This window comes from Scyliorhinus torazame, chromosome 13 (assembly GCF_047496885.1).
Source record: "Scyliorhinus torazame isolate Kashiwa2021f chromosome 13, sScyTor2.1, whole genome shotgun sequence".
In the NCBI taxonomy this organism is placed as follows: domain Eukaryota; kingdom Metazoa; phylum Chordata; class Chondrichthyes; order Carcharhiniformes; family Scyliorhinidae; genus Scyliorhinus; species Scyliorhinus torazame.
Window position 1 is genome coordinate 92016524 of NC_092719.1, and position 24581 is coordinate 92041104.

Consider the following 24581-nt stretch of genomic DNA (forward strand, 5'->3'; position numbering starts at 1 on the left):
TCTTTATTTAGCGGAGTTCTGCACTGGGATCTATATTTAGTGGGATTCTGCACGGGGATCTTCATTTAGTGGGGTTCTGCACTGCGATCTTTATTTAATGGAGTTCTGCACTGGGATCTTTATTTAGTGGAGTTCTGCACTGGGATCTTATTCAGTGGGTTTCTGCACTGGGATCTTTATTTAGTGGAGTTCTGCACTGGGATCTTATTCAGTGGGTTTCTGCACTGGGATCTTTCCTTCACATGTTTCTGCACTGGGATCTTTATTTAGTGGAGTTCAGCACTGGGATCTTTATTTAGTGGGTTTTTGCACTGGGATCTTTATTTAGTGGGGTTCTGCACGGGATCTTTATTTAGTGGGTTTTTGCACTGGGATCTTTATTCAGCGGGGTTCAGCACTGGGATATTTATTCAGTGGTGTTCTGCACGGGGATCTTTATTTAGTGGGGTTCTGCACGGGGATCTTTATTTAGTGGGTTTCTGCACTGGGATCTTTATTTAGTGGGGTTCTGCACTGGTATCTTTATTTAGTGGGGTTCTGCACGGGAATCTTTATTTAGTGGGTTTCTGCACTGGGATCTTTCCTTCACAGGTTTCTGCACTGGGATCTTTATTTAGCGGGGTTCTGCACTGGGATCTTTATTTAGTGGGGTTCAGCACTGGGATCTTTATTCAGCGGGGTTCAGCACTGGGATCTTTATTCAGTGGTGTTCTGCACGGGGATCTTTATTTAGTGGGGTTCTGCACGGGGATCTTTATTGAGTGGGGTTCTGCACTGATATCTTTATTTAGTCGGTTTCTAACAGGGATCTTTATTTAGCGGAGTTCTGCACTGGGATCTTTATTCAGTGGGTTTCTGCGCTGGGATCTTTATTTAGTGGGTTTCTGCACTACGATCTTTATTTAGTGGATCATTATCATAGAATTTACAGAGCAGAAGGAGGCCATTCAGCCCATCGAGTCTGCACCGGTTCTTGGAAAGAGCATCCTACCCAAGGTCAACACCGCCACCCTATCCCCATAACCCAGTAACCCCACGGGCAATTTTGGACACTAAGGGCAATTTATCATGGCCAATCCACCTAACCCGCACATCTTTGGACTGTGGGAGGAAACCGGAGCACCCGGAGGAAACCCACGCACACACGGGGAGGATGTGCAGACTCCGCACAGACAGTGACTCAAGCCAGAATCGAACCTGGGATCCTGGAGCTGTGAAGCAATTGTGCTATCCACAAGGCTACCGTGCTGCCTTGTGGAGTTCTGCACTCGGGTCTATATTTAGTGGGTTCTGCACTGGGATCTTTATTTAACAGGTTTCTGCACTGCTATCTTTATTGAGTGGGTTTCTGCACTAGGATCTTTATTTAGCGGAGTTCTGCACTGGGATCTATATTTAGTGGGATTCTGCACGGGGATCTTTATTTAGTGGGGTTCTGCACTGCGATCTTTATTTAATGGAGTTCTGCACTGGGATCTTTATTTATTGGAGTTCTGCACTGGGATCTTATTCAGTGGGTTTCTTCACTGGGATCTTTATTTAGTGGAGTTCTGCACTGGGATCTTATTCAGTGGGTTTCTGCACTGGGATCTTTCCTTCACAGGTTTCTGCACTGGGATCTTCATTTAGTGGAGTTCAGCACTGGGATCTTTATTCAGTGGGTTTTTGCACTGGGATCTTTATTCAGTGGGGTTCTGCACGGGGATCTTTATTGAGTGGGTTTTTGCACTGGGATCTTTATTTAGTGGGGTTCTGCATGGGGATCTTTATTCAGGGGGTTTCTGCACTGGGATCTTCATTCAGTGGGATTCTGCACTGGGATCTTTATTTCGTGGGTTTCTGCACTGGGATCTTTATTTAGTGGGGTTCTGCACTGGGATCTTTATTTAGTGGGGTTCTGCACGGGGATCTTTATTTAGTGGATTTTTGCACTGGGATCTTTATTTAGTGGGGTTCTGCACTGGTATCTTTATTTAGTGGGTTTCCGCACTGGGATCTTTATTTACTGGCTTTCTGCACAGGGATCTTTATTTAGTGGAGTTCTGCATTGGGATCTTTATTTAGTGGGGTTCTGCACGGGGATCATTATTTAGTGGGGTTCTGCACTGGGATCTTTAGTGGGTTTCTGCACTGGGATCATTATTTAGTGGGGTTCTGCACTGGGATCTTTATTTAGTGGGTTTCTGCACTACAATCTTTATTTAGTGGGGTTCTGCACGGGGATCTTTATTTAGTGGGGTTCTGCACGGGGATCTTTATTTAGTGGAGTTCTGCACTGGGATCTTATTCAGTGGGTCTCTGCACTGGGATCTTTCCTTCACAGGTTTCTGCACTGGGATCTTTATTTAGTGGAGTTCAGCACTGGGATCAATATTTAGTGGGGTTCTGCACGGGGATCTTTATTTCACAGGTTTCTGCACTGGGATCTTTATTTAGTGGAGTTCTGCACTGGGATCTTTATTTAGTGGAGTTCTGCACTGGGATCTTTATTCAGTGGGGTTCTGCACTGGGATCTTTTAGTGGGTTTCTGCACTGGGATCTTTATTTAGTGGAGTTCTGCACTGGGATCTTTATTTAGTGGGTTTTTGCCCTGGGATCTTTATTTAGGTGGGTTCTGCATGGGGATCTTTATTCAGTGGGTTTCTGCACTGGGATGTTCATTCAGTGGGATTCTGCACTGGGATCTTTATTTAGTGGGTTTCTGCACTGGGATCTTTATTTAGTGGGGTTCTGCACGGGATCTTTATTTAGTGGATTTTTGCACTGGGATCTTTATTCAGTGGGGTTCTGCACTGGGATCTTTATTTAGTGGAGTTCTGCACTGGGATCTTTATTCAGCGGGGTTCAGCACTGGGATCTTTATTCAGTGGTGTTCTGCACGGGGATCTTTATTTAGTGGGGTTCTGCACTGATATCTTTATTTAGTCGGTTTCTGCACAGGGATCTTTATTTCGCGGAGTTCTGCACTGGGATCTTTATTCAGCGGGGTTCAGCACTGGGATCTTCATTCAGTGGTGTTCTGCACGGGGATCTTTACTTAGTGGGGTTCAGCACTGGGATCTTTATTTAGTGGGGTTCTGCACGGGGATCTTTATTTAGTGGGGTTCTGTACTGATATCTTTTTTTAGTCGGTTTCTAACAGGGATCTTTATTTAGCGGAGTTCTGCACTGGGATCTTTATTTAGTGGGTTTCTGCACTACGATCTTTATTTAGTGGAGTTCTGCACTAGGGTCTATATTTAGTGGGTTCTGCACTGGGATCTTAATTTAACAGGTTTCTGCACTGCTATCTTTATTGAGTGGATTTCTGCACTAGGATCTTTATTTAGCGGAGTTCTGCACTGGGATCTATATTTAGTGGGATTCTGCACGGGGATCTTCATTTAGTGGGGTTCTGCACTGCGATCTTTATTTAATGGAGTTCTGCACTGGGATCTTTATTTAGTGGAGTTCTGCACTGGGATCTTATTCAGTGGGTTTCTGCACTGGGATCTTTATTTAGTGGAGTTCTGCACTGGGATCTTATTCAGTGGGTTTCTGCACTGGGATCTTTCCTTCACATGTTTCTGCACTGGGATCTTTATTTAGTGGAGTTCAGCACTGGGATCTTTATTTAGTGGGTTTTTGCACTGGGATCTTTATTTAGTGGGGTTCTGCACGGGGATCTTTATTTAGTGGGTTTTTGCACTGGGGTCTTTATTTAGTGGGGTCCTGCATGGGGATCTTTATTCAGGGGGTTTCTGCACTGGGATCTTCATTCAGTGGGATTCTGCACTGGGATCTTTATTTAGTGGGTTTCTGCACTGGGATCTTTATTTAGTGGGGTTCTGCACTGGGATCTTTATTTAGTGGGGTTCTGCACGGGGATCTTGAATTAGTGGATTTTTGCACTGGGATCTTTATTTAGTGGGGTTCTGCACTGGGATCTTTATTTAGTGGAGTTCTGCACTGGGATCTTTATTCAGCGGGGTTCAGCACTGGGATCTTTATTCAGTGGTGTTCTGCACGGGGATCTTTATTTAGTGGGGTTCTGCACGGGGATCTTTATTTAGTGGGGTACTGCACTGGTATCTTTATTTAGTGGGTTTCCGCGCTGGGATCTTTATTTACTGGCTTTCTGCACAGGGATCTTTATTTAGTGGAGTTCTGCACTGGGATCTTTATTTAGTGGGGTTCTGCACGGGGATCATTATTCAGTGGGGTTCTGCACTGGGATCTTTAGTGGGTTTCTGCACTGGGATCATTATTTAGTGGGGTTCTGCACTGGGATCTTTATTTAGTGGGTTTCTGCACTGGGATCTTTATTTAGTGGGGTTCTGCCCGGGGATCTTTATGTCACAGGTTTCTGCACTGGGATCATTAATTAGTGGGTTTCTGCACTGGGATCTTTATTTAGTGGGGTTCTGCACGGGATCTTTATTCAGTGGGTTTCTGCACTGGGATCATTAATTAGTGGGGTTCTGCACTGGGATCTTTATTTAGTGGGGTTCTGCACGGGGATCTTTATTCAGTGGGTTTCTGCACGGGGATCATTAATTAGTGGGTTTCTGCACTGGGATCATTAATTAGTGGGGTTCTGCACTGGGATCTTTATTTAGTGGGGTTCTGCACTGGGATCTTTATTTAGTGGGTTTCTGCACTGGGATCATTATTTAGTGGGTTTCTGCACTGGGATCATTATTTAGTGGGGTTCTGCACGGGGATCTTTATTTAGTGGGGTTCTGCACAGGGATCTTCATTTCGTGGGTTTCTGCACTGGGATCTTTATTCAGCGAGGTTCAGCACTGGGATCTTTATTTAGTGGCTATCTGCACAGGGATCTTTATTTAGTGGAGTTCTGCACTGGGATCTTTATTTAGTGGGGTTCTGCACTGGGATCTTTATTTAGTGGTTTCTGCACTGGGATCTTTATTTAGTGGGGTTCTGCATGGGGATCTTTATTCAGTGGGTTTCTGCATTGGGATCATTAATTAGTGGGGTTCTGCACGGGGATCTTCATTTAGTGGGGTTCTGCACGGGGATCTTTACTGAGTGGGGTTCAGCACTGGGATCTTTATTCAGTGGTGTTCTGCACTGGGATCTTTATTTAGTCTGGTTCTGCACGGGGATCTTTATTTAGTGGGGTTCTGTACTGATATCTTTATTTAGTCGGTTTCTAACAGGGATCTTTATTTAGCGGAGTTCTGCACTGGGATCTTTATTCAGTGGGTTTCTGCACTGTGATCTTTATTTAGTGGGTTTCTGCACTACGATCTTTATTTAGTGGATTTCTGCACTAGGATCTTTATTTAGCGGAGTTCTGCACTGGGATCTATATTTAGTGGGATTCTGCACGGGGATCTTCATTTAGTGGGGTTCTGCACGGGGATCTTTATTTAGTGGAGTTCTGCACTGGGATCTTATTCAGTGGGTTTCTGCACTGGGATCTTTATTTAGTGGAGTTCTGCACTGGGATCTTATTCAGTGGGTTTCTGCACTGGGATCTTTCCTTCACAGGTTTCTGCACTGGGATCTTTATTTAGTGGAGTTCAGCACTGGGATCTTTATTTAGTGGGTTTTTGCACTGGGATCTTTATTTAGTGGGGTTCTGCACGGGCATCTTTATTTAGTGGGTTTTTGCACTGGGGTCTTTATTTAGTGGGGTTCTGCATGGCGATGTTTATTCAGGGGGTTTCTGCACTGGGATCTTCATTCAGTGGGATTCTGCACTGGGATCTTTATTTAGTGGGTTTCTGCACTGGGATCTTTATTTAGTGGGGTTCTGCACTGGGATCTTTATTTAGTGGGGTTCTGCACGGGGATCTTGATTTAGTGGATTTTTGCACTGGGATCTTTATTTAGTGGGGTTCTGCACTGGGATCTTTATTTAGTGGAGTTCTGCACTGGGATCTTTATTCAGCGGGGTTCAGCACTGGGATCTTTATTCAGTGGTGTTCTGCACGGGGATCTTTATTTCGTGGGGTTCTGCACGGGGATCTTTATTTAATGGGGTACTGCACTGGTATCTTTATTTAGTGGGTTTCCGCACTGGGATCTTTATTTACTGGCTTTCTGCACAGGGATCTTTAATTAGTGGAGTTCTGCACTGGGATCTTTATTTAGTGGGGTTCTGCACGGGGATCATTATTTAGTGGGGTTCTGCACTGGGATCTTTAGTGGGTTTCTGCACTGGGATTATTATTTAGTGGGGTTCTGCACTGGGATCTTTATTTAGTGGGTTTCTGCACTGGGATCTTTATTTAGTGGGGTTCTGCACGGGGATCTTTATTTCACAGGTTTCTGCACTGGGATCATTAATTAGTGGGTTTCTGCACTGGGATCTTTATTTAGTGGGGTTCTGCACGGGGATCTTTATTCAGTGGGTTTCTGCACTGGGATCATTAATTAGTGGGGTTCTGCACTGGGATCTTTATTTAGTGGGGTTCTGCACGGGGATCTTTATTCAGTGGGTTTCTGCACGGGGATCATTAGTTAGTGGGTTTCTGCACTGGGATCATTAATTAGTGGGGTTCTGCACTGGGATCTTTATTTAGTGGGGTTCTGCACTGGGATCTTTATTTAGTGGGTTTCTGCACTGGGATCATTATTTAGTGGGTTTCTGCACTGGGATCATTATTTAGTGGGGTTCTGCACGGGGATCTTTATTTAGTGGGGTTCTGCACAGGGATCTTCATTTCGTGGGTTTCTGCACTGGGATCTTTATTCAGCGGGGTTCAGCACTGGTATCTTTATTTAGTGGCTATCTGCACAGGGATCTTTATTTAGTGGAGTTCTGCACTGGGATCTTTATTTAGTGGGGTTCTGCACTGGGATCTTTATTTAGTGGTTTCTGCACTGGGATCTTTATTTAGTGGGGTTCTGCATGGGGATCTTTATTCAGTGGGTTTCTGCACTGGGATCATTAATTAGTGGGGTTCTGCACTGGGATCATAATTTCGTGGGTTTCTGCACTGGGATCATTAATTAGTGGGGTTCTGCACTGGGATCTTTATTTAGTGGGGTTCTGCACGGGGATCTTTATTCAGTGGGTTTCTGCACGGGGATCATTAATTAGTGGGTTTCTGCACTGGGATCATTAATTAGTGGGGTTCTGCACTGGGATCTTTATTTAGTGGGGTTCTGCACTGGGATCTTTATTTAGTGGGTTTCTGCACTGGGATCATTATTTAGTGGGTTTCTGCACTGGGATCATTATTTAGTGGGGTTCTGCACTGCTATCTTTATTGAGTGGATTTCTGCACTAGGATCTTTATTTAGAGGAGTTCTGCACTGGGATCTATATTTAGTGGGATTCTGCACGGGGATCTTCATTTAGTGGGGTTCAGCACGCGGATCTTTATTTAGTGGAGTTCTGCACTGGGATCTTATTCAGTGGGTTTCTGCACTGGGATCTTTATTTAGTGGAGTTCTGCACTGGGATCTTATTCAGTGGGTTTCTGCACTGGGATCTTTCCTTCACAGGTTTCTGCACTGGGATCTTTATTTAGTGGGGTTCAGCACTGGGATCTTTATTTAGTGGGTTTTTGCACTGGGATCTTTATTTAGTGGGGTTCTGCACGGGAATCTTTATTTAGTGGGTTTTTGCACTGGGGTCTTTATTTAGTGGGGTTCTGCATGGGGATCTTTATTCAGGGGGTTTCTGCACTGGGATCTTCATTCAGTGGGATTCTGCACTGGGATCTTTATTTAGTGGGTTTCTGCACTGGGATCTTTATTTAGTGGGGTTCTACACTGGGATCTTTATTTAGTGGGGTCCTGCACGGGGATCTTGATTTAGTGGATTTTTGCACTGGGATCTTTATTTAGTGGGGTTCTGCACTGGGATCTTTATTTAGTGGAGTTCTGCACTGGGATCTTTATTCAGCGGGGTTCAGCACTGGGATCTTTATTCAGTGGTGTTCTGCACGGGGATCTTTATTTAGTGGGGTTCTGCACGGGGATCTTTATTTAGTGGGGTACTGCACTGGTATCTTTATTTAGTGGGTTTCCGCACTGGGATCTTTATTTACTGGCTTTCTGCACAGGGATCTTTATTTAGTGGAGTTCTGCACTGGGATCTTTATTTAGTGGGGTTCTGCACGGGGATCATTATTTAGTGGGGTTCTGCACTGGGATCTTTAGTGGGTTTCTGCACTGGGATTATTATTTAGTGGGGTTCTGCACTGGGATCTTTATTTAGTGGGTTTCTGCACTGGGATCTTTATTTAGTGGGGTTCTGCACGGGGATCTTTATTTCACAGGTTTCTGCACTGGGAACATTAATTAGTGGGTTTCTGCACTGGGATCTTTATTTGTGGGGTTCTGCACGGGGATCTTTATTCAGTGGGTTTCTGCACTGGGATCATTAATTAGTGGGGTTCTGCACTGGGATCTTTATTTAGTGGGGTTCTGCACGGGGATCTTTATTCAGTGGGTTTCTGCACGGGGATCATTAATTAGTGGGTTTCTGCACTGGGATCATTAATTAGTGGGGTTCTGCACTGGGATCTTTATTTAGTGGGGTTCTGCACTGGGATCTTTATTTAGTGGGTTTCTGCACTGGGATCATTATTTAGTGGGTTTCTGCACTGGGATCATTATTTAGTGGGGTTCTGCACGGGGATCTTTATTTAGTGGGGTTCTGCACAGGGATCTTCATTTCGTGGGTTTCTGCACTGGGATCTTTATTCAGCGGGGTTCAGCACTGGGATCTTTATTTAGTGGCTATCTGCACAGGGATCTTTATTTAGTGGAGTTCTGCACTGGGATCTTTATTTAGTGGGGTTCTGCACTGGGATCTTTATTTAGTGGTTTCTGCACTGGGATCTTTATTTAGTGGGGTTCTGCATGGGGATCTTTATTCAGTGGGTTTCTGCACTGGGATCATTAATTAGTGGGGTTCTGCACTGGGATCATAATTTCGTGGGTTTCTGCAATGGGATCTTTATTCAGTGGTGTTCTGCACGGGGATCTTTATTTAGTGGGGTTCTGCACTGGGACCTTTATTTAGTGGGTTTCTGCACAGGGATCTTTATTCAGTGGTGTTCTGCACGGGGATCTTTACTTAGTGGGGTCCTGCACTGGGATCTTTATTTAGTGGGTTTCTGCACTGGGATCATTAATTAGTGGGGTTCTGCACTGGGATCATAATTTCGTGGGTTTCTGCAATGGGATCTTTATTCAGTGGTGTTCTGCACGGGGATCTTTATTTAGTGGGGTTCTGCACTGGGACCTTTATTTAGTGGGTTTCTGCACAGGGATCTTTATTCAGTGGTGTTCTGCACGGGGATCTTTACTTAGTGGTGTTCTGCACGGGGATCTTTACTTAGTGGGGTCCTGCACTGGGATCTTTATTTAGTGGGGTTCTTCACGGGGATCTGTATTTAGTGGGGTTCTGCACTGATATCTTTATTTAGTCGGTTTCTAACAGGGATCTTTATTTCGCGGAGTTCTGCACTGGGATCTTTATTCAGTGGGTTTCTGCACTGGGATCTTTATTTAGTGGGTTTCTGCACTACGATCTTTATTTAGTGGAGTTCTGCACTCGGGTCTATATTTAGTGGGTTCTGCACTGGGATCTTTATTTAACAGGTTTCTGCACTGCTATCTTTATTGAGTGGGTTTCTGCACTAGGATCTTTATTTAGCGGAGTTCTGCACTGGGATCTATATTTAGTGGGATTCTGCACGGGGATCTTTATTTAGTGGGGTTCTGCACTGCGATCTTTATTTAATGGAGTTCTGCACTGGGATCTTTATTTATTGGAGTTCTGCACTGGGATCTTATTCAGTGGGTTTCTTCACTGGGATCTTTATTTAGTGGAGTTCTGCACTGGGATCTTATTCAGTGGGTTTCTGCACTGGGATCTTTTCTTCACAGGTTTCTGCACTGGGATCTTTATTTAGTGGAGTTCAGCACTGGGATCTTTATTCAGTGGGTTTTTGTACTGGGGTCTTTATTTAGTGGGGTTCTGCACGGGGATCTTTATTTCGTGGGTTTCTGCACTGGGATCTTTATTTAGTTGGGTTCTCCACTGGGATCTTTATTTAGTGGGGTTCTGCACGGGGATCTTTATTTAGTGGATTTTTGCACTGGGATCTTTATTTAGTGGGGTTCTGCACTGGTATCTTTATTTAGTGGGTTTCCGCACTGGGATCTTTATTTACTGGCTTTCTGCACAGGGATCTTTATTTAGTGGAGTTCTGCACTGGGATCTTTATTTAGTGGGGTTCTGCACGGGGATCATTATTTAGTGGGGTTCTGCACTGGGATCTTTAGTGGGTTTCTGCACTGGGATCATTATTTAGTGGGGTTCTGCACTGGGATCTTTATTTAGTGGGTTTCTGCTCTACAATCTTTATTTAGTGGGGTTCTGCACGGGGATCTTTATTTAGTGGGGTTCTGCACGGGGATCTTTATTTAGTGGAGTTCTGCACTGGGATCTTATTCAGTGGGTTTCTGCACCGGGACCTTTCCTTCACAGGTTTCTGCACTGGGATCTTTATTTAGTGGAGTTCAGCACTGGGATCAATATTTAGTGGGGTTCTGCACGGGGATCTTTATTTCACAGGTTTCTGCACTGGGATCTTTATTTAGTGGAGTTCTGCACTGGGATCTTTATTCAGTGGGGTTCTGCACTGGGATCTTTTCGTGGGTTTCTGCACTGGGATCTTTATTTAGTGGAGTTCTGCACTGGGATCTTTATTTAGGTGGGTTCTGCATGCGGATCTTTATTCAGTGGGTTTCTGCACTGGGATGTTCATTCAGTTGGATTCTGCACTGGGATCTTTATTTAGTGGGTTTCTGCACTGGGATCTTTATTTAGTGGGGTTCTGCACGGGATCTTTATTTAGTGGATTTTTGCACTGGGATCTTTATTTAGTGGGGTTCTGCACCGGGATCTTTATTTAGTGGAGTTCTGCACTGGGATCTTTATTCAGCGGGGTTCAGCACTGGGATCTTTATTCAGTGGTGTTCTGCACGGGGATCTTTATTTAGTGGGGTTCTGCACTGATATCTTTATTTAGTCGGTTTCTGCACAGGGATCTTTATTTAGCGGAGTTCTGCACTGGGATCTTTATTCAGCGGGGTTCAGCACTGTGATCTTTATTCAGTGGTGTTCTGCACGGGGATCTTTCCTTAGTGGGGTTCAGCACTGGGATCTTTATTCAGTGGTGTTCTGCACTGGGATCTTTATTTAGTGGGGTTCTGCACGGGGATCTTTATTTAGTGGGGTTCTGTACTGATATCTTTATTTAGTCGGTTTCTAACAGGGATCTTTATTTAGCGGAGTTCTGCACTGGGATCTTTATTCAGTGGGTTTCTGCACTGTGATCTTTATTTAGTGGGTTTCTGCACTACGATCTTTATTTAGTGGAGTTCTGCACTAGGGTCTATATTTAGTGGGTTCTGCACTGGGATCTTTATTTAACAGGTTTCTGCACTGCTATCTTTATTGAGTGGATTTCTGCACTAGGATCTTTATTTAGCGGAGTTCTGCACTGGGATCTATATTTAGTGGGATTCTGCACGGGGATCTTCATTTAGTGGGGTTCTGCACGGGGATCTTTATTTAGTGGAGTTCTGCACTGGGATCTTATTCAGTGGGTTTCTGCACTGGGATCTTTATTTAGTGGAGTTCTGCACTGGGATCTTATTCAGTGGGTTTCTGCACTGGGATCTTTCCTTCACAGGTTTCTGCACTGGGATCTTTATTTAGTGGAGTTCAGCACTGAGATCTTTATTTAGTGGAGTTCAGCACTGGGATCTTTATTCAGGGGGTTTCTGCACTGGGATCTTCATTCAGTGGGATTCTGCACTGGGATCTCTATTTAGTGGGTTTCTGCACTGGGATCTTTATTTAGTGGGGTTCTGCACTGGGATCTTTATTTAGTGGGGTTCTGCACGGGGATCTTGATTTAGTGGATTTTTGCACTGGGATCTTTATTTAGTGGGGTTCTGCACTGGGATCTTTATTTAGTGGAGTTCTGCACTGGGATCTTTATTCAGCGGGGTTCAGCACTGGGATCTTTATTCAGTGGTGTTCTGCACGGGGATCTTTATTTAGTGGGGTTCTGCACGGGGATCTTTATTTACTGGGGTACTGCACTGGTATCTTTATATAGTGGGTTTCCGCACTGGGATCTTTATTTACTGGCTTTCTGCACAGGGATCTTTATTTAGTGGAGTTCTGCACTGGGATCTTTATTTAGTGGGGTTCTGCACGGGGATCATTATTTAGTGGGGTTCTGCACTGGGATCTTTAGTGGGTTTCTGCACTGGGATCATTATTTAGTGGGGTTCTGCACTGGGATCTTTATTTAGTGGGTTTCTGCACTGGGATCTTTATTTAGTGGGGTTCTGCACGGGGATCTTTATTTCACAGGTTTCTGCACTGGGATCATTAATTAGTGGGTTTCTGCACTGGGATCTTTATTTAGTGGGGTTCTGCACGGGGATCTTTATTCAGTGGGTTTCTGCACTGGGATCATTAATTAGTGGGGTTCTGCACTGGGATCTTTATTTAGTGGGGTTCTGCACGGGGATCTTTATTCAGTGGGTTTCTGCACGGGGATCATTAGTTAGTGGGTTTCTGCACTGGGATCATTAATTAGTGGGGTTCTGCACTGGGATCTTTATTTAGTGGGGTTCTGCACTGGGATCTTTATTTAGTGGGTTTCTGCACTGGGATCATTATTTAGTGGGTTTCTGCACTGGGATCATTATTTAGTGGGGTTCTGCACGGGGATCTTTATTTAGTGGGGTTCTGCACAGGGATCTTCATTTCGTGGGTTTCTGCACTGGGATCTTTATTCAGCGGGGTTCAGCACTGGTATCTTTATTTAGTGGCTATCTGCACAGGGATCTTTATTTAGTGGAATTCTGCACTGGGATCTTTATTTAGTGGGGTTCTGCACTGGGATCTTTATTTAGTGGTTTCTGCACTGGGATCTTTATTTAGTGGGGTTCTGCATGGGGATCTTTATTCAGTGGGTTTCTGCACTGGGATCATTAATTAGTGGGGTTCTGCACTGGGATCATAATTTCGTGGGTTTCTGCACTGGGATCATTAATTAGTGGGGTTCTGCACTGGGATCTTTATTTAGTGGGGTTCTGCACGGGGATCTTTATTCAGTGGGTTTCTGCACGGGGATCATTAATTAGTGGGTTTCTGCACTGGGATCATTAATTAGTGGGGTTCTGCACTGGGATCTTTATTTAGTGGGGTTCTGCACTGGGATCTTTATTTAGTGGGTTTCTGCACTGGGATCATTATTTAGTGGGTTTCTGCACTGGGATCATTATTTACTGGGGTTCTGCACTGCTATCTTTATTGAGTGGATTTCTGCACTAGGATCTTTATTTAGCGGAGTTCTGCACTGGGATCTATATTTAGTGGGATTCTGCACGGGGATCTTCATTTAGTGGGGTTCTGCACGCGGATCTTTATTTAGTGGAGTTCTGCACTGGGATCTTTATTTATTGGAGTTCTGCACTGGGATCTTATTCAGTGGGTTTCTTCACTGTGATCTTTATTTAGTGGAGTTCTGCACTGGGATCTTATTCAGTGGGTTTCTGCACTGGGATCTTTTCTTCACAGGTTTCTGCACTGGGATCTTTATTTAGTGGAGTTCAGCACTGGGATCTTTATTCAGTGGGTTTTTGCACTGGGATCTTTATTTAGTGGGGTTCTGCACGGGGATCTTTATTTAGTGGGTTTTTGCACTGGGATCTTTATTTAGTGGGGTTCTGCATGGGGATCTTTATTCAGGGGGTTTCTGCACTGGGATCTTCATTCAGTGGGATTCTGCACTGGGATCTTTATTTCGTGGGTTTCTGCACTGGGATCTTTATTTAGTGGGGTTCTCCACTGGGATCTTTATTTAGTGGGTTTCTGCACGGGGATCTTTATTTAGTGGATTTTTGCACTGGGATCTTTATTTAGTGGGGTTCTGCACTGGTATCTTTATTTAGTGGGTTTCCGCACTGGGATCTTTATTTACTGGCTTTCTGCACAGGGATCTTTATTTAGTGGAGTTCTGCACTGGGATCTTTATTTAGTGGTGTTCTGCACGGGGATCATTATTTAGTGGGGTTCTGCACTGGGATCTTTAGTGGGTTTCTGCACTGGGATCATTATTTAGTGGGGTTCTGCACTGGGATCTTTATTTAGTGGGTTTCTGCTCTACAATCTTTATTTAGTGGGGTTCTGCACGGGGATCTTTATTTAGTGGGGTTCTGCACGGGGATCTTTATTTAGTGGAGTTCTGCACTGGGATCTTATTCAGTGGGTTTCTGCACCGGGATCTTTCCTTCACAGGTTTCTGCACTGGGATCTTTATTTAGTGGAGTTCAGCACTGGGATCAATATTTAGTGGGGTTCTGCACGGAGATCTTTATTTCACAGGTTTCTGCACTGGGATCTTTATTTAGTGGAGTTCTGCACTGGGATCTTTATTCAGTGGGGTTCTGCACTGGGATCTTTTAGTGGGTTTCTGCACTGGGATCTTTATTTAGTGGAGTTCTGCACTGGGATCTTTATTTAGGTGGGTTCTGCATGGGGATCTTTATTCAGTGGGTTTCTGCACTGGGATGTTCATTCAGTGGGATTCTGCACTGGGATCTTTATTTAGTGGGTTTCTGCACTGGGATCTTTATTTAGTGGGGTTCTGCACGGGATCTTTATTTAGTGGATTTTTGCACTGGGATCTTTATTTAGTGGGGATCTGCACTGGGATCTTTATTTAGTGGAGTTCTGCACTGGGATCTTTATTCAGCGGGGTTCAGCACTGGGATCTTTATTCAGTGGTGTTCTGCACGGGGATCTTTATTTAGTGGGGTTCTGCACTGATATCTTTATTTAGTCGGTTTCTGCACAGGGATCTTTATTTAGCGGAGTTCTGCACTGGGATCTTTATTCAGCGGGGTTCAGCACTGTGATCTTTATTCAGTGGTGTTCTGCACGGGGATCTTTCCTTAGTGGGGTTCAGCACTGGGATCTTTATTCAGTGGTGTTCTGCACTGGGATCTTTATTTAGTGGGGTTCTGCACGGGGATCTTTATTTAGTGGGGTTCTGTACTGATATCTTTATTTAGTCGGTTTCTAACAGGGATCTTTATTTAGCGGAGTTCTGCACTGGGATCTTTATTCAGTGGGTTTCTGCACTGTGATCTTTATTTAGTGGGTTTATGCACTACGATCTTTATTTAGTGGAGTTCTGCACTAGGGTCTATATTTAGTGGGTTCTGCACTGGGATCTTTATTTAACAGGTTTCTGCACTGCTATCTTTATTGAGTGGATTTCTGCAATAGGATCTTTATTTAGCGGAGTTCTGCACTGGGATCTATATTTAGTGGGATTCTGCACGGGGATCTTCATTTAGTGGGGTTCTGCACGGGGATCTTTATTTAGTGGAGTTCTGCACTGGGATCTTATTCAGTGGGTTTCTGCACTGGGATCTTTATTTAGTGGAGTTCTGCACTGGGATCTTATTCAGTGGGTTTCTGCACTGGGATCTTTCCTTCACAGGTTTCTGCACTGGGATCTTTATTTAGTGGAGTTCAGCACTGGGATCTTTATTTAGTGAGTTTTTGCACTGGGATCTTTATTTAGTGGGGTTCTGCACGGGGATCTTTATTTAGTGGGTTTTTGCACTGGGGTCTTTATTTAGTGGGGTTCTGCATGGCGATCTTTATTCAGGGGGTTTCTGCACTGGGATCTTCATTCAGTGGGATTCTGCACTGGGATCTTTATTTAGTGGGTTTCTGCACTGGGATCTTTATTTAGTGGGGTTCTGCACTGGGATCTTTATTTAGTGGGGTTCTGCACGGGGATCTTGATTTAGTGGATTTTTGCACTGGGATCTTTATTTAGTGGGTTTCTGCACTGGGATCTTTATTTAGTGGGGTTCTGCACTGGGATCTTTATTTAGTGGGGTTCTGCACGGGGATCTTGATTTAGTGGATTTTTGCACTGGGATCTTTATTCAGTGGTGTTCTGCACGGGGATCTTTATTTAGTGGGGTTCTGCACGGGGATCTTTATTTAGTGGTGTACTGCACTGGTATCTTTATTTAGTGGGTTTCCGCACTGGGATCTTTATTTACTGGCTTTCTGCACAGGGATCTTTATTTAGTGGAGTTCTGCACTGGGATCTTTATTTAGTGGGGTTCTGCACGGGGATCATTATTTAGTGGGGTTCTGCACTGGGATCTTTAGTGGGTTTCTGCACTGGGATCATTATTTAGTGGGGTTCTGCACTGGGATCTTTATTTAGTGGGTTTCTGCACTGGGATCTTTATTTAGTGGGGTTCTGCACGGGGATCTTTATTTCACAGGTTTCTGCACTGGGATCATTAATTAGTGGGTTTCTGCACTGGGATCTTTATTTAGTGGGGTTCTGCACGGGGATCTTTATTCAGTGGGTTTCTGCACTGGGATCATTAATTAGTGGGGTTCTGCACTGGGATCTTTATTTAGTGGGGTTCTGCACGGGGATCTTTATTCAGTGGGTTTCTGCACGGGGATCATTAGTTAGTGGGTTTCTGCACTGGGATCATTAATTAGTGGGGTTCTGCACTGGGATCTTTATTTAGTGGGGTTCTGCACTGGGATCTTTATTTAGTGGGTTTCTGCACTGGGATCATTATTTAGTGGGTTTCTGCACTGGGATCATTATTTAGTGGGTTTCTGCACGGGGATCTTTATTGAGTGGGGTTCTGCACAGGGATCTTCATTTCGTGGGTTTCTGCACTGGGATCTTTATTCAGCGGGGTTCAGCCCTGGTATCTTTATTTAGTGGCTATCTGCACAGGGATCTTTATTTAGTGGAGTTCTGCACTGGGATCTTTATTTAGTGGGGTTCTGCACTGGGATCTTTATTTAGTGGTTTCTGCACTGGGATCTTTATTTAGTGGGGTTCTGCATGGGATCTTTATTCAGTGGGTTTCTGCACTGGGATCATTAATTAGTGGGGTTCTGCACTGGGATCATAATTTCGTGGGTTTCTGCACTGGGATCATTAATTAGTGGGTTTCTGCACTGGGATCATTAATTAGTGGGGTTCTGCACTGGGGTCTTTATTTAGTGGGGTTCTGCACTGGGATCTTTATTTAGTGGGTTTCTGCACTGGGATCATTATTTAGTGGGTTTTTGCACTGGGATCATTATTTAGTGGGGTTCTGCACTGCTATCTTTATTGACTGGATTTCTGCACTAGGATCTTTATTTAGCGGAGTTCTGCACTGGGATCTATATTTAGTGGGATTCTGCACGGGGATCTTCATTTAGTGGGGTTCTGCACGCGGATCTTTATTTAGTGGAGTTCTGCACTGGGATCTTATTCAGTGGGTTTCTGCACTGGGATCTTTATTTAGTGGAGTTCTGCACTGGGATCTTATTCATTGGGTTTCTGCACTGGGATCTTTCCTTCACAGGTTTCTGCACTGGGATCTTTATTTAGTGGGGTTCAGCACTGGGATCTTTATTTAGTGGGTTTTTGCACTGGGATCTTTATTTAGTGGGGTTCTGCACGGGGATCTTTATTTAGTGGGTTTTTGCACTGGGGTCTTTATTTAGTGGGGTTCTGCATGGGGATCTTTATTCAGGGGGTTTCTGCACTGGGATCTTCATTCAGTGGGATTCTGCACTGGGATCTTTATTTAGTGGGTTTCTGCACTGGGATCTTTATTTAGTGGGGTTCTGCACTGGGATCTTTATTTAGTGGGGTTCTGCACGGGGATCTTGATTTAGTGGATTTTTGCACTGCGATCTTTATTTAGTGGGGTTCTGCACTGGGATCTTTATTTAGTGGAGTTCTGCACTGGGATCTTTATTCAGCGGGGTTCAGCACTGGGATCTTTATTCAGTGGTGTTCTGCACGGGGATCTTTATTTAGTGGGGTTCTGCACGGGGATCTTTATTTAGTGGGGTACTGCACTGGTTTCTTTATTTAGTGGGTTTCCGCACTGGGATCTTTATTTACTGGCTTTCTGCACAGGGATCTTTATTTAATGGAGTTCTGCACTGGGATATTTATTTAGTGGGGTTCTGCACGGGGATCATTATTTAGTGGGGTTCTGCACTGGGATCTTTAGTGGGTTTCTGCACTGGGATCATTATTTAGTGGGGTTCTGCACTGGGATCTTTATTTAGTGGGTTTCTGCACTGGGATCTTTATTTAGTGGGGTTCTGCACGGGGATCTTTATTTCACAGGTTTCTGCACTGGGATCATTAATTAGTGGGTTTCTGCACTGGGATCTTTATTTAGTGGGGTTCTGCACGGGGATCTTTATTCAGTGGGTTTCTGCACTGGGATCATTAATTAGTGGGGTTCTGCACTGGGATCTTTATTTAGTGGGGTTCTGCACGGGGATCTTTATTCAGTGGGTTTCTGCACGGGGATCATTAATTAGTGGGTTTCTGCACTGGGATCATTAATTAGTGGGGTTCTGCACTGGGATCTTTATTTAGTGGGGTTCTGCACTGGGATCTTTATTTAGTGGGTTTCTGCACTGGGATCATTATTTAGTGGGTTTCTGCACTGGGATCATTATTTAGTGGGGTTCTGCACGGGGATCTTTATTTAGTGGGGTCCTGCACAGGGATCTTCATTTCGTGGGTTTCTGCACTGGGATCTTTATTCAGCGGGGTTCAGCACTGGTATCTTTATTTAGTGGCTATCGGCACAGGGATCTTTATTTAGTGGAGTTCTGCACTGGGATCTTTATTTAGTGGGGTTCTGCACTGGGATCTTTATTTAGTGGTTTCTGCACTGGGATCTTTATTTAGTGGGGTTCTGCATGGGGATCTTTATTCAGTGGGTTTCTGCACTGGGATCATTAATTAGTGGGGTTCTGCACTGGGATCATAATTTCGTGGGTTTCTGCAATGGGATCTTTATTCAGTGGTGTTCTGCACGGGGATCTTTATTTAGTGGGGTTCTGCACTGGGACCTGTATTTAGTGGGTTTCTGCACAGGGATCTTTATTCAGCGGAGTTCTGCACTGGGATCTTTATTTAGTGGGTTTCTGTACTACAATCTTCATTTAGTGGAGTTTTGCACTGGGATCTTTATTTAACAGGTTTCTGCACTGAGATCTGTATTTAGTGGGTTTTTACACTAGGATCTTTATTTAGCGGAGTTCTGCACTGGGATCTTTATTTAGTGGGGTTCTGCACGGGGATCTTTATTCAGTGGGTTTCTGCACTGGGATCATTAATTAGTGGGGTTCTGCACTGGGATCTTTATTTAGTGGGGTTCTGCACGGGGATCTTTATTCAGTGGGTTTCTGCACGGGGATCATTAGTTAGTGGGTTTCTGCACTGGGATCATTAATTAGTGGGGTTCTGCACTGGGATCTTTATTTAGTGGGGTTCTGCACTGGGATCTTTATTTAGTGGGTTTCTGCACTGGGATCATTATTTAGTGGGTTTCTGCACTGGGATCATTATTTAGTGGGGTTCTGCACGGGGATCTTTATTTAGTGGGGTTCTGCACAGGGATCTTCATTTCGTGGGTTTCTGCACTGGGATCTTTATTCAGCGGGGTTCAGCACTGGTATCTTTATTTAGTGGCTATCTGCACAGGGATCTTTATTTAGTGGAGTTCTGCACTGGGATCTTTATTTAGTGGGGTTCTGCACTGGGATCTTTATTTAGTGGTTTCTGCACTGGATCTTTATTTAGTGGGGTTCTGCATGGGATCATTATTCAGTGGGTTTCTGCACTGGGATCATTAATTAGTGGGGTTCTGCACTGGGATCATAATTTCGTGGGTTTCTGCACTGGGATCATTAATTAGTGGGGTTCTGCACTGGGATCTTTATTTAGTGGGGTTCTGCACGGGGATCTTTATTCAGTGGGTTTCTGCACGGGGATCATTAATTAGTGGGTTTCTGCACTGGGATCATTAATTAGTGGGGTTCTGCACTGGGATCTTTATTTAGTGGGGTTCTGCACTGGGATCTTTATTTAGTGGGTTTCTGCACTGGGATCATTATTTAGTGGGTTTCTGCACTGGGATCATTATTTAGTGGGGTTCTGCACTGCTATCTTTATTGAGTGGATTTCTGCACTAGGATCTTTATTTAGCGGAGTTCTGCACTGGGATCTATATTTAGTGGGATTCTACACGGGGATCTTCATTTAGTGGGGTTCTGCACGCGGATCTTTATTTAGTGGAGTTCTGCACTGGGATCTTATTCAGTGGGTTTCTGCACTGGGATCTTTATTTAGTGGAGTTCTGCACTGGGATCTTATTCAGTGGGTTTCTGCACTGGGATCTTTCCTTCACAGGTTTCTGCACTGGGATCTTTATTTAGTGGGGTTCAGCACTGGGATCTTTATTTAGTGGGTTTTTGCACTGGGATCTTTATTTAGTGGGGTTCTGCACGGGGATCTTTATTTAGTGGGTTTTTGCACTGGGGTCTTTATTTAGTGGGGTTCTGCATGGGGATCTTTATTCAGGGGGTTTCTGCACTGGGATCTTCATTCAGTGGGATGCTGCACTGGGATCTTTATTTAGTGGGTTTCTGCACTGGGATCTTTATTTAGTGGGGTTCTGCACTGGGATCTTTATTTAGTGGGGTTCTGCACGGGGATATTGATTTAGTGGATTTTTGCACTGGGATCTTTATTTAGTTGGGTTCTGCACTGGGATCTTTATTTAGTGGAGTTCTGCACTGGGATCTTTATTCAGCGGGGTTCAGCACTGGGATCTTTATTCAGTGGTGTTCTGCACGGGGATCTTTATTTAGTGGGGTTCTGCACGGGGATCTTTATTCAGTGGGTTTCTGCACTGGGATCTTTATTTAGTGGGGTTCTGCACGGGGATCTTTATTTCACAGGTTTCTGCACTGGGATCATTAATTAGTGGGTTTCTGCACTGGGATCTTTATTTAGTGGGGTTCTGCACGGGGATCTTTATTCAGTGGGTTTCTGCACTGGGATCATTAATTAGTGGGGTTCTGCACTGGGATCTTTATTTAGTGGGGTTCTGCCCGGGGATCTTTATTCAGTGGGTTTCTGCACGGGGATCATTAATTAGTGGGTTTCTGCACTGGGATCATTAATTAGTGGGGTTCTGCACTGGGATTTTTATTTAGTGGGGTTCTGCACTGGGATCATTATTTAGTGGGTTTCTGCACTGGGATCATTATTTAGTGGGGTTCTGCACGGGGATCTTTATTTAGTGGGGTTCTGCACAGGGATCTTCATTTCGTGGGTTTCTGCACTGGGATCTTTATTCAGCGGGGTTCAGCACTGGTATCTTTATTTAGTGGCTATCGGCACAGGGATCTTTATTTAGTGGAGTTCTGCACTGGGATCTTTATTTAGTGGGGTTCTGCACTGGGATCTTTATTTAGTGGTTTCTGCACTGGGATCTTTATTTAGTGGGGTTCTGCATGGGGATCTTTATTCAGTGGGTTTCTGCACTGGGATGTTCATTCAGTGGAATTCTGCACTGGGATCTTTATTTAGTGGGTTTCTGAACTGGGATCTTTATTTAGTGGGGTTCTGCACTGGGATCTTTATTTCGTGGGGTTCTGAACGGGGATCTTTATTTAGTGGATTTTTGCACTGGGATCTTTATTTAGTGGGGTTCTGCACTGGGATCTTTATTTAGTGGAGTTCTGCACTGGGATCTTTATTCAGCGGGGTTCAGCACTGGCATCTTTATTCAGTGGTGTTCTGCACGGGGATCTTTATTTAGTGGGGTTCTGCACTGATATCTTTATTTAGTCGGTTTCTGCACAGGGATCTTTAATTAGCGGAGTTCTGCACTGGGATCTTTATTCAGCGGGGTTCAGCACTGGGATCTTTATTCAGTGGTGTTCTGCACGGGGATCTTTACTTAGTGGGGTCCTGCACTGGGTTCTTTATTTAGTGGGGTTCTGCACGGGGATCTTTATTTAGTGGGTTTCTGCACTGGGATCTTTCCTTCACAGGTTTCTGCACTGGGATCTTTATTTAGTGGGGTTCTGCACTGGGATCTTTATTTAGTGGAGTTCTGCACTGGGATCTTATTCAGTGGGTTTCTGCACTGGGATCTTTATTTAGTGGAGTTCTGCACTGGGATCTTATTCAGTGGGTTTCTGCACTGGGATCTTTCCTTCACAGGTTTCTGCACTGGGATCTTTATTTAGTGGAGTTCAGCACTGGGATCTTTATTTAGTGGGTTTTTGCACTGGGATCTTTATTTAGTGGGGTTCTGCACGGGGATCTTTATTTAGTGGGTTTTTGCACTGGGATCTTTATTTAGTGGGGTTCTGCATGGGGATCTTTATTCAGGGGGTTTCTGCACTGGGATCTTCATTCAGTGGGATTCTGCACTGGGATCTTTATTTAGTGGGTTTCTGCACTGGGATCTTTATTTAGTGGGTTTCTGCACTGGGATCTTTAATTAGCGGAGTTCTGCACTGGGATCTTTATTCAGCGGGGTTCAGCACTGGGATCTTTATTCAGTGGTGTTCTGCACGGGGATCTTTACTTAGTGGGGTCCTGCACTGGGTTCTTTATTTAGTGGGGTTCTGCACGGGGATCTTTATTTAGTGGGTTTCTGCACTGGGATCTTTCCTTCACAGGTTTCTGCACTGGGATCTTTATTTAGTGGGGTTCTGCACTGGGATCTTTATTTAGTGGAGTTCTGCACTGGGATCTTATTCAGTGGGTTTCTGCACTGGGATCTTTATTTAGTGGAGTTCTGCACTGGGATCTTATTCAGTGGGTTTCTGCACTGGGATCTTTCCTTCACAGGTTTCTGCACTGGGATCTTTATTTAGTGGAGTTCAGCACTGGGATCTTTATTTAGTGGGTTTTTGCACTGGGATCTTTATTTAGTGGGGTTCTGCACGGGGATCTTTATTTAGTGGGTTTTTGCACTGGGATCTTTATTTAGTGGGGTTCTGCATGGGGATCTTTATTCAGGGGGTTTCTGCACTGGGATCTTCATTCAGTGGGATTCTGCACTGGGATCTTTATTTAGTGGGTTTCTGCACTGGGATCTTTATTTAGTGGGTTTCTGCACTGGGATCTTTATTTAGTGGGGTTCTGCACGGGGATCTTTATTTAGTGGATTTTTGCACTGGGATCTTTATTTAGTAGGGTTCTGCACTGGGATCTTTATTTAGTGGAGTTCTGCACTGGGATCTTTATTCAGCGGGGTTCAGCACTGGGATCTTTATTCAGTGGTGTTCTGCACGGGGATCTTTATTTAGTGGGGTTCTGCACGGGGATCTTTATTTAGTGGGGTTCTGCACTGGTATCTTTATTTAGTGGGTTTCCGCACTGGGATCTTTATTTACTGGCTTTCTGCACAGGGATCTTTATTTAGTGGAGTTCTGCACTGGGATCTTTATTTAGTGGGGTTCTGCACGGGGATCATTATTTAGTGGGGTTCTGCACTGGGATCTTTAGTGGGTTTCTGCACTTGGATCATTATTTAGTGGGGTTCTGCACTGGGATCTTTATTTAGTGGGTTTCGGCACTGGGATCTTTATTCAGTGGTGTTATGCACGGGGATCTTTATTTAGTGGGGTTCTGCACTGGGATCTTTATTTTGTGGGTTTCTGCACAGGGATCTTTATTTAGCGGAGTTCTGCACCGGGATCTTTATTTAGTGGGTTTCTGTACTACAATCTTTATTTAGTGGAGTTTTGCACTGGGATCTTTATTTAACAGGTTTCTGCACTGAGATCTTTATTTAGTGGGTTTCTGCACTAGGATCTTTATTTAGCGGAGTTCTGCACTGGGATCTATATTTAGTGGGGTTCTGCACGGGGATCTTTATTTAGTGGGGTTCTGCACTGCGATCTTTATTTAATGGAGTTCTGCACTGGGATCTTTATTTATTGGAGTTCTGCACTGGGATCTTATTCAGTGGGTTTCTGCACTGGGATCTTTATTTAGTGGGGTTCTGCACGGGGATCTTTATTTCACAGGTTTCTGCACTGGGATCATTAATTAGTGGGTTTCTGCACTGGGATCTTTATTTAGTGGGGTTCTGCACGGGGATCTTTATTCAGTGGGTTTCTGCACTGGGATCATTAATTAGTGGGGTTCTGCACTGGGATCTTTATTTAGTGGGGTTCTGCACTGGGATTTTTATTTAGTGGGGTTCTGCACGGGGATCTTTATTCAGTGGGTTTCTGCACGGGGATCATTAATTCGTGGGTTTCTGCACTGGGATCATTAATTACTGGGGTTATGCACTGGGATCTTTATTTAGTGGGGTTCTGCACTGGGATCTTTATTTAGTGGGTTTCTGCACTGGGATCATTATTTAGTGGGTTTCTGCACTGGGATCATTATTTAGTGGGGTTCTGCACGGGGATCTTTATTTAGTGGGGTTCTGCACAGGGATCTTCATTTCGTGGGTTTCTGCACTGGGATCTTTATTCAGCGGGGTTCAGCACTGGGATATTTATTTAGTGGCTATCTGCACAGGGATCTTTATTTAGTGGAGTTCTGCACTGGGATCTTTATTTAGTGGGGTTCTGCACTGGGATCTTTATTTAGTGGTTTCTGCACTGGGATCTTTATTTAGTGGGGTTCTGCATGGGGATCTTTATTCAGTGGGTTTCTGCACTGGGATCATTAATT